This window comes from Pavona decussata, unplaced genomic scaffold, assembly GCF_977016875.1.
Source record: "Pavona decussata unplaced genomic scaffold, jaPavDecu1.1 SCAFFOLD_184, whole genome shotgun sequence".
NCBI classification, from domain to species: Eukaryota; Metazoa; Cnidaria; class Anthozoa; order Scleractinia; family Agariciidae; genus Pavona; species Pavona decussata.
Genome location: NW_028145593.1, coordinates 670,456 through 692,545, shown reverse-complemented (window position 1 = coordinate 692,545; position 22,090 = coordinate 670,456). Strand labels below are relative to the sequence as shown.

The 22,090-nt window shown below is 38.3% G+C and overlaps 1 protein-coding gene, 1 long non-coding RNA gene and 2 pseudogenes across 2 annotated transcripts in view; 2 read left to right on the top strand and 2 right to left on the bottom strand.

Moving 5' to 3' along the window:
• The window catches only part of LOC146462800 (uncharacterized), a 274,708-nt gene that overhangs the window by 68,882 nt on the left and 183,736 nt on the right, over window positions 1–22,090 (top strand). The gene's annotated exons all lie outside the window — the stretch shown is intronic.
• Window positions 1,413–21,702, top strand: LOC146462803 (uncharacterized). Its single transcript, XR_014857042.1, has 3 exons — window positions 1,413–1,619; window positions 8,287–8,403; window positions 21,256–21,702. It is a non-coding gene; the product is annotated as an uncharacterized LOC146462803 (long non-coding RNA).
• On the bottom strand, window positions 12,533–13,723 carry LOC146462805 (uncharacterized; annotated as a pseudogene).
• On the bottom strand, window positions 16,503–17,507 carry LOC146462804 (uncharacterized; annotated as a pseudogene).

Here is a 22,090-nt window from a genome sequence, read left to right as displayed (position 1 = left end):
CTTTGCTATTCCTTTGATACTTTCAAAGGTGAGGTCTAATATGGTAACCTGCTCACCTTTGGGGTGTTGTCAAAGTTGTGGTGGCTTCAAATGTGACTAAACTGATTTGACACACGTCAAAGGTGAAATCAAAGAACGAGCGTTAAAGGATATATCAAGTGCAGAGCGCACTTCCCTGTTATAAAAAGATTTGCAAGGCATTTTGCTGTTCGTGAATGGTAGACTGAGAAAAATCACTGTTTAACGGAAATGAAGCAGCTACGTTCAAAGGGGACTGGGTCTGCGGTGCGGGTTAGGTCTGCTACGCTGCGACGATGCTAATCTACAAGTATTCGGTTCACACGGAACCGCTCCCGTGTACTGGGTCACATGTACACAGAAAAAAAGGGATTCCATTAACGATTGAACTTTATAACTCTTTTTCGTGAGAAAAATTACTTACTCATAACTTGACGGTACACCTGATGTAACGAAATCCACAGAGGTTCTATATTCCGGATTCCAGTCATCTGGATTGCGAATTCCAGCCCCCTTGTTAGCTACTTATGTTAGCGGCTCTTCGACTTATGTTATTTACCTCGCCGGTTTTCTGTGATTTTGGAAGGAATGGCACATACCTGTACAGTAGCAGTGGACCATTAGTCACGACTCCATTCTGAGGTATAATTGCGGCTAAAAGAGAATCCTTAAGACCGCGACAATATAAGCAAGTAAACAATTAGAGGGAAGAAGAGTTTTTTTTTTTACTAGTCAATTCAAATGTTTACCGACTATTAGCTTTTCGGATAATTCTTTGATTAATGATAATACTTTCCCAAGACTGAACTTCTGCAGCTTGTTCTTTTCCATCACCAAACCAAATGGCGACAATAATTTCAACTGAAATGAATCACAAATCGACAATTGCGCTGGTCATCGAAGTCTTGAAGAGTACCACGTTGTAGGGCCGATTCTTTCCACGAATCATAATGCTGTTTTTACTTACTTGGTGGAAATTTTACGCAGTACAGAACTGCCTGTATTGCTCTGCCCAGTCTGCAGCAGTCTCTTTTGTTCTATCAACGGCATCTTTCGTCGTTTTCCTGTGTCAGTAAACAACTGAACCAGTGCTGTCAACTTTGTTATCAATGGTTTTCCGTTTTCACATCGATCAGTGTTCACTGTTGGATTGCTTTACCGTGTCTGGTCAAGTCGACGATTTGTCGATCCGATCAAAAAAGAAGAACAACAGAAAACAACAACAAAGACACGAATTTAAACTATTAAAGATGAAAAGGAAAAAAAAAACATATTTGGACGGTCGTTGAACATTTCTTCAACCGTCTTCAGATTTGCTGGTGTTTAGCAGGTCCAAACGCTTGCTGTTATTGTGACCGAGAGGACCTGGGTAGGCCCTGATCATGCGCAAACGTAACCAATGTTGAACTAATGATTTCCTGCGACCAGACTTTTGTTCAGACTTCAAGGCTTTTCGTTTCACAGCGTCAGAGAAGCCAAAGCTGGGTGTTATTTCTTGACAACGTGTCACCGCTCGGCTCACGTTTTCCTCAGCAAGCAAGCTTTATCGAGGCAAGGGTTGCTGCGCACGTTGATGTGGTCGACTGCTGTTGATTACAAAGGTAAGATCGAAGTAACTAATATTGGCTTCCTGGATGTGTATAAAAATAGTTTGCTAAGTTGTTTCATCGGAATTTCTTGATTTGCCGGGACTGTTCACTGACACCAGTCACCACATTAAACTTATGCAGTTCGTATCTGTTTATAGATTGGGCGACCATCTTAAGCTGTAAATTTTGTTTTGTCAGATTAATGCGCCGATCAAATCGAAACTTCAACATCCCCCCCCCCCCCCCGGGCAAACCCCGGGCATTTGACTATTTTCTGTGCCCGGGAGTGGGGAATTTGACGGGTAAGGCCTTCCCGGGGGTGGGGAATTTGACCTTGCCTGGGTGGGGTGGGGAAAATTGAACCGGAAGTGTCAGGTTTCAAATCACTTTTTTGGGGGGATGCCGAAGTCGCTAACAGCTGTAAACACGTGTTTGGACGAGATGGAAGAGTTTAAAGGCAGAGATACAGCATTACAAAAAAAGCTTACAAAAAAAGGTCTTCAAAAGTGAGAGTGCTTAAATATTAATAATTTTTATAGATTGTATATAAACGATGTAGATTTTTTATACAATGAGTCAAGCTGCGGCTTTGTCCCGCAGTGAATAGTGAAAGAAATAAACACTGTCGAATGAAAAACCGCTTTGGCTTAAATTGCAGAACATCCTGCCACTCAAACAACATTCTACGTAGCCGGCTAACTATTAATTAATATGTATTTCCAGGTATTTCTAGTTCTTTAAACGATGTAGTTTTTTATGCAATGAGTCAAGATGCGCCTTTCTCCCGCATTTGTGTCTGCAGAGGCTTTTAGAATAGCCATAAAACAACAATGAACAGTTAAAGAAAAAAAAACATTGTCGGATGAAAAACCGCCGCTTTGGCTTAAACTGCCGAATACCCTGCCACTCGAACAGTCTACGTAGCCGGCTAACTCATTTTAACAACCTTTGCCGTGTTTCGGAGTTAGAACAGTTTACACTTGCTGATTGACATTGTCCGAATCATTAGTTTCAATGTTAAAGTTGTGGTTTTTGTAGTAACTCATGACAGGAGCCGACAACGATTGTTCTTTAGGAGGGGCATTTGACAGACAAATCCGACGATAAGGTAGGGCATTTGAACACCATTTTGGCCCGAGGGGCGGGAATTTGAACGATCCAATCTTCAAAAGTTCAAATGCCCGGGGTTTGCCCGGGGGGGGGGGGGGGATGTTGAAGTTTCGAGTTGATCGGCGCATAAGTTTACTGATGTTCGGCAACAGGTTGCCAATGCACAGTGTCTACTTCAATTTTGTGACAAAATTAATTTATGAGTAATTTCTTAGATATAGATTTTGTGATCAAAGTTAACGCTAAAAATTCAAGGCGTTTCGACCTCTCCAAGGTGATTTTCAAGTGCAAGTAAAAATAATTTGATGGAGCACAAAATTTGACACATTATAAAATGGGACGCACAGTATAGAAATAATTTTAATAAGTAAACATAAAAATTTGTTGTTAATTCAAAAATGCTTTGTGTCACTAAATTTATAATATTTGACATTATAGCTTAAAAAATTCATTGCAACATTAAATTAATTTTGCCACAAAATTTGAATTTGAATAGAGGCTGTAGTGAAAAATACATGTAATTTGACAAAACAAAATTTATTCTAACATAAAATGCACAATTCTTACACAACATTTGTATTTGTAGATTGAATTTTGATGGGAATCACACTCCAATCTCTTGGATCTCTTGGCAGTACATTGTGGGATTGTCCTGTTTATCCAGAGGGTAAAGCCTGTAACTGAGACATTAAAGAACTTTAAGCCAATAATTATTTTCCCAATACGGACCTCAGGCTAGTTCAATAACATATATGTCCGGGGTTCTTTGAATATTTTTCCATGAGTTGTCCCGAGAATGTGGAATTTATTCATTTCATGGAAAAGTTGAACTCTAGGTTAAATTCCTAATTTATAAAGTACTGTAATTGGCAAAGCAACAAACATCAACAAAACATTCAAACATTAATTTTGAATATATTTTTTGTTTATGAGCTGTGCTGATAAGGCAACCCTCCAAGTTAAATTTTTCAGTAAGTGGCCATTTGGCAACCAAGTCTTATGTTTTAGCTGCGAAAGGAAATTTTTAGTCGCCAGAATATATTAATAATATTAATAAGATAAAATGCCGTAAGATAAGATGACTTTATCATATCACATTTAGGATATCTCTAATAAAAAAATAATCATAATAATAAAAAAAAACTAAAATTTTACAGAATTATTACAATCACGTGGTACATGTACAAAATAAAAATATATATCAGTGCAAGCTTAGAAGATCTATAGGCTCTGAAAAACAAGAAAGCGATAGAAATTAATAGTTAATAATTATTATGATTAATATTTTTCCAAAGTTAATAATTAATAATACTGTACCTAATTGAAATGCTAAATCTGGAGTTATAGCTCCCTTGAGAAACAATCTGGCTTACAACAATTCAGTAAAAAATATTTTCTGCCTCTTTTATTGCAAAATGAAGTATCATTTAGGTATTGCAAGTAAATGACATCACTGGGTTAAGTTTGATTCAAGATTCAACAGGTCTTCTTTAATATATTGTGCTAGGCATCGTGAAAGTCTACAGATTTGCAAAGAAAGGCTTTTTGATTTTACTAAAACTGCTAAAAGTATCAGATCAGCTGGTGAGCAACAACTGATGGGTAAAAACCATGTGGACATGAAAATTGAGTCCATGGATTTTTAATGGCTTTTATGCAGCCATGAATAGTTAGTTTTGCAAAAAAAGCTTTATGAAAAAAGTTCGAATTTTGCTTGCATTTTTCAGGTTACTAGTCTATTACTGAAATGCAAATTAATACGAACAGATAGGCATCGGAACATGTGAAAGTCCTCGTTCGTCTCAGCTGGAAACGGAGATGATAGGTGACTGACAACAATGCACTACCCTCTTGATTTCAGACATTTACATGTAAATAGAAATCAAAAGTTTCGATTTTTTGCTAGTGATGGTTTGTTTGAGAAAGTATTGATCGTTACAGCCTATTGTCATCCATTTTCACTAAAATACATTTTTTTTTCACATTGAGAGTGGACATTACATGTACATCAAGCTTCAATTTCATCTTTTTGGTTGACAAACTGCTGAATATCTCAACATGCAAACAATAACCCAGGAGATTAATTTTATACCTGGTACATCAGAGTTAAAAAAAAATTCTCACAAGGGTTTCCTCTGTAATTAGTATCGTCCTTTATTTAAAGTGACGCAGTATCATTAAATTTTTGTAGATACTGTAGTTTCATTTTACATCTGCCCATATTATAAACATTTGGGTTGTAACTGTGCTTGTAGTAATTCCAGGAACACCGGAACATCCCTCAAAAACCCTGAACACCCCCAAGAAAACCCAGAACACCTCCCAAAAACCAGGAACAGCCCAAACTCTCTAAGAAGAAAGACTCAGAACACCCGTAAAAAATAGGGAACGCAAAGAAATATGAAAATAAGAAACCTGTATAGGAACAATAAATTTAAAATACTTAAGACATGAGATGTTCAAATGCTTCACGTTTTGTTGCTTTCTTTAATGACACTGCTTTCTGAGCACTACCACAGGAACTTAAACATCCTTTTGGTGCAATTAAAGTATCAAATGTGAATGTTGTTAAATTGAATTTTACCTAAAACATTGTAAGGCAAATGATGTCATGAAAAATTTTTAAAAGCACAATTATAGAACACGCACATACACACGTAAAACTTGCTGTCAGTCAAACTGGATGGTACATTAGTTTTTACATTATATTGTGTGCCCTTAATAATTTTGTTCACTGGATTTGGTCTTTATCCCTTATTGTTGGTACTGTATGCAATGTAGCATTACATGTAGGAAGAACCAGTATTATTCCCACCTATAAGGTTCTTATTAAAGTATGTATTTCTTTTTAAAGATGCTTCTGGGGGGAGGGAGTTCAAGCATCGTGAATGATGTCATTGTAAATTGTTTCTGTAGAGGGTAGTTTCATTATTTGATTTAAATGTCAGATAACATGTCTGTTAAATAAATTACTTAAATGTTAATTAACATAATTAGTTTTTGCATCAATTTGAAACTTGGAAAAAAATCCAAACTCCTGATGGCATATCAGAGATGCAACCATCCAACCACCCATGTGAGTCTTTTGTTAGAACTAACAACATGATAAGTTTTTACTGTCTTTTTTTGTGCTTTTCACAATGCAAAAACGTGTTAAAGCGAAATAGGTTTTTCCTTTTCACGGTAATCCTTTAAGAACAACTAGAAGAATGCCAATACATTACAAACTGTACATGTACAGTATCTTGCATTTTTAACGATTGAAAGCAAAAGATATTTTTAGTCAGCTTCACAAAACGCTATTTTGAGAACTATACCTGATATTAGTTCCTGCAAGGGAGGATAGACTGCGAGCAGTCCCTTTTCAGTCAGTTAAGCATCTACATGTAGACTTGGTAGGACAGTAAAGCAGGCTCGTGAACGAGCTGACAGGGGAACCGGGAGAGAGGTGGTCTTAATTCCCCTCTCTTCCCCTATTTTCCTCATTTACTCACTCCTATAATATTATAATTATAAATACGGTACCGCCTGAATCCATATGTACATCAGCCGCGGGTTTCACGAGGTGGACGCAAGGGCAGTGCACGCATTTTGCCCTTGCGTCTACCTCGAGAGGAACGAACGAAGCACGAGATGAAACCGAGACGAAACCTAGGGAATCACGCATTCTTCAATGGCCGCGTCTTCGTGCTCTTAATTGCCTTTGTTTGCTCTTTGTTTGTGTTTCATTGTTAGTTATCAGGTCGCATTTACCCAAGAGATTTTCACGGAAACTACATCCACCTCTCGCGATCTCATTGATGCATCGCCCATGGACTGTCACTCGAGATCAAAGCGTACGTCAATACGAAGGACTTTGAAGTTAAAATTCGACTTTTTCACATATAACTTATTTTTTGTCGCTCAGTAAATCTGCTATCAAAGTATCCGTGCAGAACTCGAAATTTTTCAAACAAATTGATTGAAAATGGCGAATGAAGCGTTGTCACTGTGTTCACGCTTCGATTAATTTCGTTCGCAATTTGCGTGCGTAATGTTTTCGTTTGTTTTCCACAAATATTTTTCTTCTTTTGCATAACGAATGAAACTTTTTTTTGTTTGCCGAGCGTCAAATAGCGTTTGTGCAGTATTCAAGCGTAATAATTTCCTCTATTGTCAGCAAAACTATTGCTGACAAACTGTGACGGCACGGCCTGCCGCAATTGAAAAGGTTCAATGCGAATAATTTGCATATTTTCGATTTTCATGTGTCGGAATGTCCGAGTAAAAACGTCCGTTTCTTCATACTAGAAAAAGACACACAGAAATATTTTTTTTCGGCCGCTTAGATAAAGCATGGATTAGAAGCAAATTACAACATTGCTTGCACCATGCAAAAGCCGACAAGATGACGCTTACTTTTCGAAACTGACATAAAGCGCATCGCATTAACGTAAATAATGCACCATTGATAATTTTTTTTTTGAAAGAGAGGAAGGACATTTCTTTATCTAAAGGTAATGAATTCCTTTAAATTTTGATTTAACTTGAAACATTTCGAGAAGAACTTGAGGAAATCACCATTAAATTATATTACGGGTAACGCATGTTGCGCGAGTCATGTAACATTCATCGGGGGAAAGCAAATCGCGCGCTCGATCTGTTTCCCGGATCTATTTACGGAAATCCGCTTGAATTTAAACGGCTAGAGAAAATGCATGGACGGCTTGCGTACGTTGAATTACGCGATGGTGAAAATCCATGCACCTAAAGCAGTCAAAGATTAGTCTCCTACGCGACGATTCCAAAGACCGGCCGCATTTCAAGGCGGCGTTTCATGTTTCATGCGGCTTACTTGAGAAAAAAATCTATTCAACGGAAAACAATAAACTCACAATAAGCTACAAGATGCTATTGTCTTTGGGTCTCGTCCTTTTGACCGCGGGAAATATTCAACCTAGGTTTCGTCTCGTGAACCGCGCGGTTTCGTCTCGTGAACCGCACGGTTTCGTCTCGTGAACCGTGCGGGCCTTCACGCGTGCCAATGTGCATATGGATTCAGGCGGTACTGTACATTTATGCTGCAAAAAAAATAAAATATGTGAATGTGCAGTGTTTGCATAAATATTTTTGAGATTGTAAAGGTGAAAATCAACTTATGTCCTTTAAAATTTGGATAACATGTCCAGATGTTTTGAGGGGTCTTCCTCAGCAGCTGGTTTCTTAGTTCACTTCAATGAGTGGAGGTGTTCTGAGTATTTAATTTTACAAACAAATTCTAAGGCATTGCTGGTTTTCTAGGAGGCGTTTTGGGTTTTCTTGGGGGTGTTCCAGGTTTTTGGGGGTGTTTCAGGATGTTCTGGTGTTCCTGAAAATTTTACCTGCTGGTTGTAAGGGCTGTTTTGCAGCAATACTGGCCTAATTATGTACAGAAGCCTCTTTTCCTGAAAAACAGAGGCCATTGATTATTTTTCATTCGAAAACTGTACATGTACAGTGTACTTTTTTGTGACATGCTTGGCTTTGATATTGTTAGTATTGATACCAGTTGCCAGAGGAATAAAGAGTTCCTTCATGTTTTCTTTTACAGATTTGAATGCCATTGTGAAACAAGATGGAAACACCACAGTGCATGCTCATGCAGTGATTACAATCTTAAAATAGTGGATGAATTGCTGACTTTTGCTGTAGCTGTTTGTATTTTGAGGTCAGTTCACATTAATTAGCACTCGCTTGACATGCACTGTATGGGTTCAAGATGTGTGTTAATATACATGTACAAAATTATTATTGTTTACTTGAAAATAGCCCATGGTTTAACATCTCTTGAGTAAAAGTTCTGAAACACAATTGTACTTGTACATGTTTACCCAAGCTGAATCTGTGAGATTGTTTCCCCACTACCCTGTGCTAAAATTTATTTATCAATACATTGACACTTAAACAAAGTACTTTATTTATTCATTTATTCATTTATATTTATCTATTTATTTTATTACATCTGTACTCCTTTGGAGTTAAACCTGCTAGCAGCAGTTTGCCTTTTTCATTTCCATATTCTTATACTTTCATTGCTTGTGTTTTCTTTCATTGCGACAAAAACTTTTTCATCAAAACATAGCTGTGCATGTTGAGCATGTGCCACCATTGCTATAAAAATTATCTAACATATCTCAGTCCAGAGGTCACCAAAGCATAAAAAAAGAGTTCAATGTATGGTGTTAAAATTGGATCGACTAAACAACAAAAAACCCACAAAACAACGGACACACAGTGGGAGTCGTGCAGGTCTGTTAACCCAATTTTAACAAGCTATGGTGTGTTCTCATCTCAGAGCTTGCAAACGCCATTTGCAACTCAAGCGTAGGGTTTGTCAATTCAACTTCGTTTTCAACGAAGGCCTGTGTCTCAATAAATAAACTTCTCTGAGAATGAGTAATGCTCCAGAAGGGCTGCACATCATCCTTCTTAGGGTATGGTGAGGAAGGTAACCATGTGGTTATGTTTCGAGTGAATGTGAGCCAGGTTTTCAAGGTGCTCTCCTCAAATGACGGGTGAATTTCATTCAAATTGGACTTCAAGTTTTCAAACCTTTTTATTAACATATGTTAGTCAGGTCAAATTTATCTTCAGGTTAAATGTATTTTAACCTAGGTCATTTTTTTTAAACCTAGGTTAATATTATGGATTAGGTCTAAGCGATGATTAAAGGGTTAGGGTTTTGTTGGGGTTTTGGTAACCTATCATGACAATAATTAAACAAAGGGCATGCTTTAAGGGTCACCAGGATTACTGATTAGGTCTAAGCGATGATTAAAGGGTTAGGGTTTGGTTGGGGTTTTGGTGATCTACCATTACAATAATTGAACAAAGGGCATGCTTTAAGGCTCACCATGCCATGGTTACTGATTAGGTCTATGCGATGATTAAAGGGTGAGGAATACGAGAATAAGAGAGAGGAGGTTGGTGGGAAAAAGGGAGGAGGAGTTTTTTATTACCTAGGTTAAAAAAAATAACCTAGTTTGATATAAATTTTACCTAGGTTGAAAAAAATGACCTAAAGTTAATTTTGACCTGTAACATACAGTATGTTATATACAGTACATGTACAGTGCTGCACGTGCACCAGCTGCTGAGAGATAAACCCCTCAAAACAGCATTTGGAAGCTGTTAGAAGCCATGAAGGCACAGCAAAACACACCAGGTAAACTCTTTTAGAGTTGTGTGTAATTTTGTGGGTTTTCAATGGAATTTTGTTGTTACAGTCAACCCAGGTCACGCGTGAACGATATTTTTGAAATTTGAACGGAGCTTTGAAATTTACATGTCAGTTTTGAAAATCGCCAATGAGATTTCAGAGTTCCCGTATAAATTTCCCTTGCTTATTGACGGTATAAAGCTATGAATTTTTCTTTACATTGCAAAATTGAATATTACAAGAATAACAATTGTTTCCGAAGTATTTTGAATCTTTTTTTCAGTTAATGCGTCTTTTTCGGAACGATTTCCAGAGAAATGTCCAACATTCCAATCACATGTCGGACATTGCAAAGAGAAATTCGAATGTTCATTTCATTCTTGGAAATACTGTTCACGCGTGACCTGGGTTGACTGTAAATTTTCGATCAAATTTTAATGCAATACTAACTCGATTTTCTTATATTAAGCTTTGGTGACTTGTGGTAATTCAAGCATCGGCGTGTCAATTGTACATAGTTTACCCAAACACTTAAAATTTTTTTCTTGCTTAAATTAATATCTAAAGTTAATAAGAGAAACACTAAAGCAACTGATTTACCAGTTAGGTAGTATACATGTAATAAATGGAAGGCCAGCAAGCTGTTACCTTTTTTATGTGTGCCTTATACAAATCACTATATTAACAAACTTGGAAACCAACCTGATAGGCTCAGCTTGGGCATACATGTACATGTACATGTGTTTCAGAACTTTTATTCAAGAGATGTTTAACTTCAGCTGTATGGGCTATTTTTAAGGCAACACTGATGTTGGAATAATTTTTTAAAGTGCACCTAACCCCAAAATGTGTTTTCGCTTAAATAAATATTTGCAGCTGTTCGAAACGCATTCAGCCTTTTCGCGCCTTTTTTCAACCAAATCTTGACTTTTTATAGGCTGTAAAAGTTACGAAATCTAGCCATCATCTGTCCCATGACCGAGCTAGTAAGGGGCATGGGTCTATTCCTTACTTGACGTCACAAACTGCTTTGCATGCATTTTCACAAAGACTTAATACAATGCAAATCAGTGTGTGACGTCAAGCAAGGAATAGACCCATGCCCCTTACTAGCTCGGTCATGGGACAGATGATGGCTAGATTTCGTAACTTTTACAGCCTATAAAAAGTCAAGATTCGGTTATAAAAAAGGCGCTAAATGGTGCAATATGTTTCAAACAGGTGCAAAGATTTATTTAAGAGAAAAATACATTTTGGGGTTAGGTGCACTTTAACTGAATAGTGTTTTACATGTATAATCCCTCGAATGTTCTTGAACAACAGTGTAAATACTCTGTAATCAGTGAATGAATGGGAGACCATTGCAGTTATGTGTACACACGTTAAGCAGCTGCAAAAAGATAGGTTGAAAAAGTGCTGAAATCTGATATGAACCCATGACCTCTTCGAGGCCAGTGCAGTAATATTCTGGCAACAGAGTTATCAAGTGGGAATTAGGCCATTTTCATGATGGCATCATATTACTACAACTATATACATGTACCAGAATTCATTTGGTTTTCCTTTTCAAATTTAAATTTTGTAATCCCAGTGGACAACAAAAAACAATAGCTCTAATAAGCATGTGAAAACATAAAAACAGATGGATTTTGGTAGTTGTAGTAAATTAAATGATGCCATAGTGAAAATGTCCCATTAATAGTGATACAGCTGTAGTAACTTTAAGTTGAAAAACATAGTGAGGGGTCGCCCAGGCTCCCAATCCGGGGCTCATGTAAAAAACACTCCACTATGAACTATATCTAGATCTATACAAGAATTACATTTAAGTAATTCCAAATAGTTCTAAAATGCATTTTAAAAACAATCTACCTATCAGTAAGAATTGATAAGAATTGAGTAGAAGAATAGTCCCAAATTACCAACGTTAGAGGAACTTTGAGACACTTGGTGTTGTACAAAATGTAGAGCAGTTCAAAGAGCTGATGAAACTTGTTATACGCTGGGTCAATTGAGTGCAAAAAGATTCAGCAAGGATATTTTTTCCTTTTCCTGTAAAGGGCTAATGAATAGTATGTCAAATTTGATGAGTTGAGATCCAAGTGTTTTATAATAAATCCTACCCTATTACATGTATGTTCAGTGTAAGTCACTGCATGCAGGCACCACAGAAAGAAAGGAGAAAAGCAAAACCAATGTCAGTACTTTTCATTAAAGTTTTAGTAGGCTAATTGGAAGATTAAACGAGACTTACCTGTAAGTTGAAGTTTGATTGAGATTCTATCACATGATGGACAGAGCAAGGAGATCACATGAGATACATGTAGCATAGCGCACGCGCAAGATCATTCTTAAAAGGTGTGGGTGTGAGAAGGGAAGAAACCCCAGCTTACCCCACAGAGGAACAGCAAGTATGTTCCAATAAGTGAAATATTTGCATATAACTCCTATAGGGAGGGAGAATAGAAAGGGTGGGCATGTGATCTCCTTGCTCTGTCCATCGTGTGATAGAATCTCAATCAAACTTCAACTTACAGGTAAGTCTCGTGTAATCTTCCAATAAAAACTTACAGGTTCATGTAAGTCTCGTTTAATCTTCCAATAAATTATTCTATCACATGCCTACCAGAGCGGGAGATCCCATGAGACTCTAAAGCCTTTGAGCACCCACATGCAAATGAAGAAACTGGAGGTGTATAGTAAGATGTAAACATTTACTACACCAAGTTATCTGTTATGTGCTTCTACATGTAGCATCACAATGGAACAGTAACCAAAGAAAATTTTTTCATGAATTGTAACCCGAACCTATAGGGAATAATACATGGGATAACAAGAGACTTTGCAAGTCTAATGTCTCAATATCTAGCAGATGCCATACTGTCATTACTTGACATGATGGGTTTGTCATAGAATTTCCGGAATGTATCAGCAGTACTCCAGCCAGCCTGGGATAAAATTTCATCGAAAGGCACATCCTTCTGCTCAGCTTTGGAAACACTGGCTGCTCTTGTGCTGTGGCTTGTAAACAGCTCAGTGTCGATACCCGATCTTTGCAGCACTATTTTAGCCCATCTAGAGATTGTGTCTCTCGATACTGATTTATGCGGTTTAACAAAACTTTTAAACTCGTGACTAGTGTTCATCACCTCTGATAGTGTGTGTACGTTTGAAGTATTCTTTCAGTGTTTTAATGGGACATATGTGACAGTCCTGTTTGAAAGCCTGGATAGTGATAGCTGATGCTGGTTTTCCTGGTTTGCTTGTTTTGGTGTGGCTAGTCAGGTTGAAGACACGTGATGTATCACTAAGATGCATAGTGGTAATATTAAGCAAGTGTATCGATTGTCCTCTTTGTCCTGTGATCAGTAGGAGTAACATAAGCAGCTTGAGCGTCAGATCTTTCAATGTCCACTTCTCTACCGGGTCCAAGGTGGTCAAGTAATTTAGGACCAGTGAAACATCCCATATTTTGTTGTACCTAGGATGAGGTGTTCGTTTTTCAAAACCCCTTTCATAAATCGTACTGTACGTGGGTGGGAACCAAATTGCTGCAGATATTCATGTGTAAAATTGACGAGAGAGCTGATCGGGCAGTGTTCAGTGTGGAGTAGCTAAGGTGTTTGTCATATAAGCCCGCCAGGAAATCTAAAGCTTCGCCCATTTGTGGGGAATAGCAATTAATTTTCCTTTCACCACAAAACTTGAGCCACTGTTCAATGTAGGTCTTGTACTGGAGCATCAGGATGCCATGAGGATGTAGGCAACGTCACAGGGAGCCCACACAAACGGTGTGACTGGCGACTGTTTACAAAATTTAAAGGATTTCTATGGAAATATTATAAGGTTCGTATTATAGCCAAATGTTACGGGAAATGTTCATCTGGAAAGTCACAATAAATGTAAACCTGCCTCAATTGTTGTGCTTTGTCGTTCTTTTGCCTGAAAACGGCGAATTTAGGCGATTTTGAAGGTTTTGCTTTCGTCGTTTACCTAAGCGCTTTTCTCTCTATATAACGCTCAGGTAAACAACAACAGCAAAACCTTCCAAATCGCCTAAATTCGCCGTTTTCAGGCAAAAGGACGACAAAGCACAACGATTGAGGTAAGTTTACATTTATTGTGACTTTTCAGATGAACATTTTCCGTAACATTTGGCTATAATACGAACCTTATAATATTTCCATAGAAATCCTTTAAATTTTGTAAACAGTCACCACACCGTTTGTGTGGGTTCCCTGTGGCAACGTGTCCAGAAATGTTGTAGTTTGTGAAGGAATTCCTGAGACCGGACATACCATCAATTTCAGTTTTCTCCACAGAGGCTGGGGTTTCAGATGTCCTGGGTGTTGAAGGAGGTTCTTGGCTGGGTTCAGGATCCATAGGTTTTGTAAACATGCTGAAGAAAAAATGGAAACCATGGTTGGCTTGGCCATAACGGGTCAATGAGAATTCCTGTTGCCTTGTCCTTGTTGATTTTTTGGAGGTATCGTGAAATCAGGTTGAAAGGTGGAAATGCATAAAAAATGAAAAGGATGCCCATTTTGTGAAAAGGCATCTACAACAGAGCACCCTGGGTCTGGTTTCCAGGAACAGTAGGTGTCAAACTTATGATTGAGCCTTGTGGCAATCAAATCTGTTGTAAGGTCAGGGTATTCTGCAATGATTTCCTGGAGAGCTCCAGCGTTCAAAGCCCACTCGTGCTCATCATTGAAATTGCGCGACTGTTCATCTGCATCGTTATTTGATATTTCAGGAATATAGACGCGGCAGAGACCCATATCTCCCGAGAAATTGACCATTCCCACAGGTCGTTAGCTAGTTGGTCCAACTCAAGAGATTTAGAACCCCCCATGTTATTAACAAAGGCGACTGCCGTTGTGTTGTCTAACTGCAGCTGAATATGTATTCCCCTAGTATGATCTGCAAAGGATTTTAGGCCAAAAAATGCAGCCTGCAGTTCTAACAGATTGATGTGCCTTAAAGGGGCAGTATCATGGGAGATCGATGGGAGATATCATGATTTTCGGCCAAAATTCACTAAATTTAAACTTTGAACACTGAGTTAATTAATTACTCAATCGCTAATTTAAAGAAATATCAATAGTGATTCTAAGACGAAACGTTGAACCAAAATATAGTACAACCAGCGATTTTTAGTGCGTTACAACAGCGAAATTTGAAAACGTCTGCCAGACGTTTTCAAATTTGAACCCCTTTCTATCTTGGTTATCTGCCGGCGAAAATATCCTTGGATAGTTTCTTTGCATTCTGATAGTCTTTTAATGGACTTTTGTCATTATATCTTGGCTGCTATCAACCGAATAGCATCTTTCCGATTTTCTATGTGTTACTAAAAATAGCGTGATACTGTCCCTTTAAAGCCTCCGATGGGGTCCACCTCCCCCCAATCTTTCTTCCATGAAAAACTGCTCCCCATCCCTTTTTGGAAGCATCTGCCTGTATAATCATTGAGGGTGTAGGGTAGCAGATGTGCTTCTGGACCCGTGGTGTATATGTAATCCACCAAAGCAGTTCCTGTTCAATTGATGCCTCAGACAATTCCATTGGCATATTAAAATCCCCTGCATTAGCTGCAAGTTCATTTGTTTTATCGTGTTCAAGTCCTCTGAAGTGGAGAGGTCCATACTCTGCCCCAGGGAACAAGGCGACGATGAGGCCAATTGCCCTGGCTACGTCTAAAATTAGGAGTGTGGCCTTCTGTACCCTCTGGCGGCAAGCTTTGACAATCTATCTATCTTTTCTGGTGTTGGTGAGATTGTCATTTTTACTGAATTGAGAATAAAACCAAGGAATTTCAGTGTTTGAGTAGGGATAAATACTGATTTGTTGGGTTGAATGTAAAAACCTAGTTCGGTGAACAGGTTCACAATGCTAACAATATTAAGCTTGCATTCATCCCCGGTTTCACCTTGCAAATAGGAGTCATCAATATAACCCATGCTCACATGGCCCTGGTTGTGTAGTGTTGAATGAACTGGCTTAAGAATCTTTGTAAAATTGCGTGGAGCACTCGAGAGGCCATTAGGGAGGCAAGTATATTTCTAAAGGCAACCCTTAAATTCAAATTTCAAAACATTTTGGTGGTCTTTCTGTATGGGTACGGTGTAATAGGCATCCTTTAGATCCACCGATGCCATATAACAACCTGGTTCAATCATTTTTGTAACTGTGTCAAGAGTGTCCATTTTAAAATGATGGTGCTCCGCTGACTTATTAAACTCTGTAAGGTTGACGGGATCACTCGAAAAGACCCATGAGGTTTGGGTCTAAGAAAAATTGTAGATATGTATTCAATAGGTTCATGATGTGAGCGTTAAATTTGTTTACTCCTTTTTCTAGAAGGGTTTTAATTTCCTGTTGAACTATAAGCTCTTCTTGAGCATTAAAGACACTCGGCCTGTAATGTGATTGACAGGGCACAAGGCTTTCTTCAAAAGAAATTTTTACAGCAGATACATAGTCTAATATGTTTATATTAATTGTAATTTTACGCCAACTGAGCAAACACTCTCTCAGATTGCCTGCGTGAAAGGTCGTAAGGTCGGGTAAAAATTCAACATTATCATGTGAGCTTACTCCAATGTTTACTGTTTGTTTATGGTCCCCTCTTTTTTCCGAGGAGGTTGGCCTTTGGATAAAAAATCGTTTCTCTCCCGATAGGGAGCATAGCGGTTGTTGCTGTGGTGTCCGTAGATTTTTCTACCGCCAAGACGATTATTTCTATCACGGCTGTGACTAGCCCGTGGGGCAACAACAACAACAACAACAACACTTAACGGGGCTGAGGAACGCACTTTTTTAGTGAGTCGGTTGACATCTGTGATGATGTCTTTTGCCAACTTGGAGAGGTCTCTGAATAGATACTCGTAGGTCTGGTTGACCGGTGAGCTACTGCATAATGCAGCATAGTCTTTATTAAGGTCATTCTTCATCGCTCGCGGTCGGGCGGTGTTAAAATCGTGGTGACCTTGAAGTGTGAGCGCAATGGCATCAGTCATGAACTTGAACAAATCCTTGTTGTCCTTCAATGCAGATTAAGGACTAGGTCTGTTGCTTTCATCATGGCGACTGCGCCCCCACCAACGCATTCTGCGATTTTTGGGTCGTGGAGTCGTTTGTCCTCGACGTAGCGGATATTTGGTTTCATATTAGGTGATTTACACGTGGCGTTCTGAGGCCTGTCATGTTTTGTGGTCGAGGGTAAAGATCAATCTTCGATTGGATCTTCTCGTCCGGCAACTTCTCTTTCAAAAGAGAGTTTACGATACCTGCCAGACCCTCGCTGGCAACCGGGCCAGTTTTCTCACTGGCATCTAGATCGCGAGCGATATCAGCCAAAACATTTGGTTGTGATGACCCGCTAGCTGTTAGCTCGGCTACTCGTTCGTCGAGTGACTCCGTGACATTGTTTTCCCTCTCTTAGGGGAGCCGCCGCTAAATTGAGCGGGCTCACTTTTGGCCAAGATATTCTCATTCATCTTTTTCATCTCTTGGGGAAGAGCGACGAACATAGAGCCTGTAGATGTAGCGACCGGTGTGCTTTCTAACCTCAAAAGTTCGTCTTCACTTGGGCTGTCCGCGTCCGCCATGCTCAAGTTTGGGCGGGAAACCGTCTGACTTCAACTACGTTGAAGTGCGAGTAGTGACAACACGTAAACAGTTAGATTAAAATGGGGTCAACTACGTTGACTCACTGTATGCTTATGTGAGTCTTACTGCATAAGACTAAGCAATATTTTCAAGCGAAATTCCAACGACAATGGTCCAGACGTGATCTCGCTGTTGATGCAAGCTATGCAATGATCTTGCGTGTGCGCTGCGCTATCTCATGGGATCTCCCGCTCTAGTAGTCATGTGATAGAACTACAGTCGAACCTCCCTTTGCGACCACCTCTTGCAAGCAATCAGTTTTCTAAAATACCAAAAGTTTACAAGTCAAAGCACTTTAGCTGGAACCTCTTGAACATGTAAGCTAAAGCGACCGCAACCATTTTTAGAGCAGAAAGTTTGGCATTAATTCTTTAGTTTTCAACCTTTTGTAAGTGACCACTTGACTGATAATAACGTGTGGCTGCAACATCGTATATTGAACGCAATGCAAACCTACGTCAGACAACACACAAGTAACAATACATGTAGATTCAAGTACAGTAAGAATTTCATAGTTTTGTTTAAGACAACAGTAATCTTGTGCTAAAAGGCAGTCTGCTCAAGCCCTTTTTTTAGGTCATTATTGCTCTAATTATCTGATTTGATTATACCATTTCAAGAACCTCCCGTAAGTGTTCACCCAAAATGTCAAGACTAAGTGGTCGCTTAAACAGGAGGTTGTCGCATACATGTAGGAGACGTCAGACCATAGGGGGCCTAAATTTTTCTTCATTGGCATAATTATGGTAACTGCAGAGACTTACCCCATGAGCCAATTCTCATTCTAACCCATATAATAATTTTTAGTAACCAAAAAAATATTTTAACTTGAAATTTCAATTTCAAAACCATTAATGGGTTGCTCCTGATAATCTTACCCAATATGGGGAATGGGATAATTCTCATCAAAAACTACACTTTGTTTTCATTCTTATCAGGAAAATATAGAATAGTTTCAACTTTCCCAAAAAATTCGATTTGTTTTGGAATATCTCACCAAGAAATTCACAAAATCCTATACAAAGTCTTATTAATTTTTATAAACAATGTACTGTATAGGCTTACCGACTCATTTTTGATGTCGTCACAAAAACTAAATTTATGAAGTTACGGGATTTGTTAGTTAGGAACCGAGACAAAATTAGAAGGATTTGTATGGAGTCATTGGGGCATAACAGAGCTTATAATTATATGTCGCCCCTAAATTGCAATTAGATGCTGATTTTTGGTAAGTAGGCGTTTTTCATCATGCTCTTTCCGAATATACTATATTTGTGGTGTCACACTTTAGGATACTGTTTTGACACAGTTTAACTGTGTCAGACTTCAAACACTTATACACTGTGTATCACAGTTATTGTGTTAGGACGCTGTTGATGGTCATTCTGTGAATTCATAAGATACATGTGGATGTGAAAAGGTGAAAGTATAGATGCAGATGAAAACTGCTTAAGTTAAAGAGGAAGTATCACGAAAATTTGCTGTCATTTCAAAACCCAAAAATGTTTGACTGTTAGCAGAAACAACAAAATAATTGTCATTTGCTGTCATTTCAAAACCCAAAAATGTTTGACTGTTAGCAGAAACAACAAAATAATTGTCAAGTTTGTTAAAAATTATCACCCCAGTACAATAAAACTGTCGATTAGTGCCTCTGGCCAGAGACAGGGTAGGCCGGTTTGGATTGAAACTTGAAAAATATTAGGCTAATGTTTTTCAAGTTTTCGCATTTTTGTTTCCAAAATGCGCTAAAACAGATCACAAGTTGTTTCTTTCAAGAATTGAGTTGATTTCGTTCCTCTCGTCATTCTAGAATTATTTGGCAGGTGATTGAAAGTCTTATTTCATCATTTTTAACAAAAGATAACAAAAACCCCGTGATACTTCCCCTTTAATCCACCTGCACTTGAATAAAACCTTTGAGTAATTATTTCACTTTTTGAAGCAAAAGTGCTACAATTTGAGCAATTGGCATGAACACGACAAGGGGATCAGTGTCTTAGTGTTTGTCTCTGTAATGTACACTTCCAATCCACATCGTCTCAATAATACTGTATCCTTAAAAATTGAAGGCATTTTTTTCGGCTTTTTTGCGCTTTGTATGAAGCATGGTTATGACGAAGTTTTTACTTGTGTCCCAAAATTGAAAGTGTAAACCAGCGGATGACACATCAGGACAACACATCAGGACAGCGTTTGCTGAAGGAACCAAAGATCACATGCAAAAATTCAGGCAAACATCCTTAAGCAGGGTTTTAAAAATATCTTGTGCAGCTTGTTGCTGCACTAGCCTCTTTAGTTATGCTAATCCTCAGCCACATGTAATAAAGGAATGAAAGGATGTTGCAAAACCGCTACATTGTAACTGGTGTTTTGAGTTAAGAACTCTAAGCTTACGTCACAAATGAAGGGCTTGCTGGAAAAAGGCCATCAGTGAATGATTTGGTCTTCAAATCCAAATTTCTCTAAATATGTTCTACAGTACATGTAGTTAATCGTTGTGATTTACATGTTAGGTGCCTGGTGCATTAGTTTCCAATACTTTCCAGCACTTACAATTTAATGCATCAGTGCTCTTTAGCAACAGTAATGGTTTCAAGCAGTTGCCTAATTATTGGTGAACAAGTTATAGATTTTTTTTAGACTGTATAGGTTTGGGTTAGGGCTAGGGTTTATAGGTCAACATAGCAACAATTAAACATGTTAAAGACAAATCTTAAGACCCACCTTCAGCCAAAAAGACTTGTGGGCATTTGTTATTTCGACAAACGCTTCTGTTTCTATTGTTCAATATTGGGAGTGGGGAGGGGGGGCATTAGGGGTGAGGTATTTATTTTCAGGTCCCAAGAACACGGGGTGGGCGAGGGAGAGGGTGGCTTTAATTTTTTTTAAATCCCACAGTGTGTAAGTTTTAAACAGAAGAGAACTTCAGTTACAGTTACCTTTTGTGAAATCTTCCATGCACCACACCACAACTAATAAAACAGGACTAATAAGCTTTGCATCACAAAGACATTGTAATAAATGAAGTTTCCGTAGCACAATAATATATATGCATGCTTTTGAAGACCATATTTTTTGTGGACAAACAGACTGATGTTTTGAAAATTGTTACACCTAGTTTTGAACTGCCTCTTTTCAGTTTTCCATCATAGTTGGTTGGGTCGGTGGGAGTCGAGTGTATGAAATAATCTTACCTACATGTACAAACTGGGGGCTTATTAGAGGGGGTTCTTCATAGGGAATTCACTGTATTTTAACAATATGCCGCCAAGACAGATACACAAGGACAGTTGCAGTAGGGTCAGAATAAGCAGCAATACATGTACCTTTCATTTCCATTAAATGATTATAATCCAGTTATATTAACCAGTCATGCTCATTTAGCTTTTGCAGTACAATATCACATTGTCAGTCAGTTTTGCTTCATTTTCTCTCGTCTAAGTATCTTGGTATCAACAACTCATAAACAGCACTCTCAAATTGTTTCGCCAGCCAACATTTTTCCGACGCCCCACAGATGACGATTTCCCACTTATTTCACATTAACTTTACTCAAAACCCCTTTGGACTCTGGACTTTTTTGGTCTTTTTCCCTACTACACAAAATTTTGAGAGGGCTGTATAGCATTGCCAAACCTAACCAGAATAAACTCTTTTTTTTTTTTTTTTTTTTTTTTTTTTCAGATAAAAGACTGTACTAGCAAAGCAGCGGAGAAGGCATAATTCAAGCCCTGGCTAATTTTACTGGGCTTATTTACATAATTACATACGTTTTTACATGATGTGATTAAAAAGGGAACCTCTAAATAAGTAAAACATAAATTTCCGTGGAGCCAGCAGGCAGAAAATAACTTTTATGAAGGTTACGACTTTTTTATAGTAAGCATGTTTCGGATGAAACTTCATCCTTCTCTGAGTACAGATGGTGTTAGATGGTGTGGTACAAATACAAGAGGAACAATATAGCTAATTACAACGTGACAATAAATATACATGTAGAGCATTTAACTAATTACAGCTTGATAAGAAAAGTAAATATACAGCTAATTACGACGTGACAATAATAAAGAAAACGGAACGGAAAATATATACCGAGTAGACAAACAAAACTAAATACATGTTGTTATTGAATGATTGAAAGATTTACATGAAAAATTTCCTTGTTGGGTGTTGGTTTTTCCCGTCCCGTTTTTTCTCCCTTCCCGTTACAAGGAAATTAAGGCTTAGTTTGGAATTCTAAAGCATAGGGATTTCACACACGCTAAAAAAAATGCCATTTGACCAAAAGTGATGTTGTTGACTACGAAGTTCATATTTGACCTTTTTTCTATTGACTAGTTGTTGCTGATGATAGGGCCCGCGGAGTGGTTTTGGAGTGTGTGTGTGTGTGTGTGTGGGTGGGGAGAGGGGTGGGGCGCAGAGACAACTAGGGGTTCTGGGCATGCTCCCCCCAAAAATATTTAAACTTAAGACTTCTGAAATGGCTATAAATGCACCAATAACAGTCAACACTAATGTA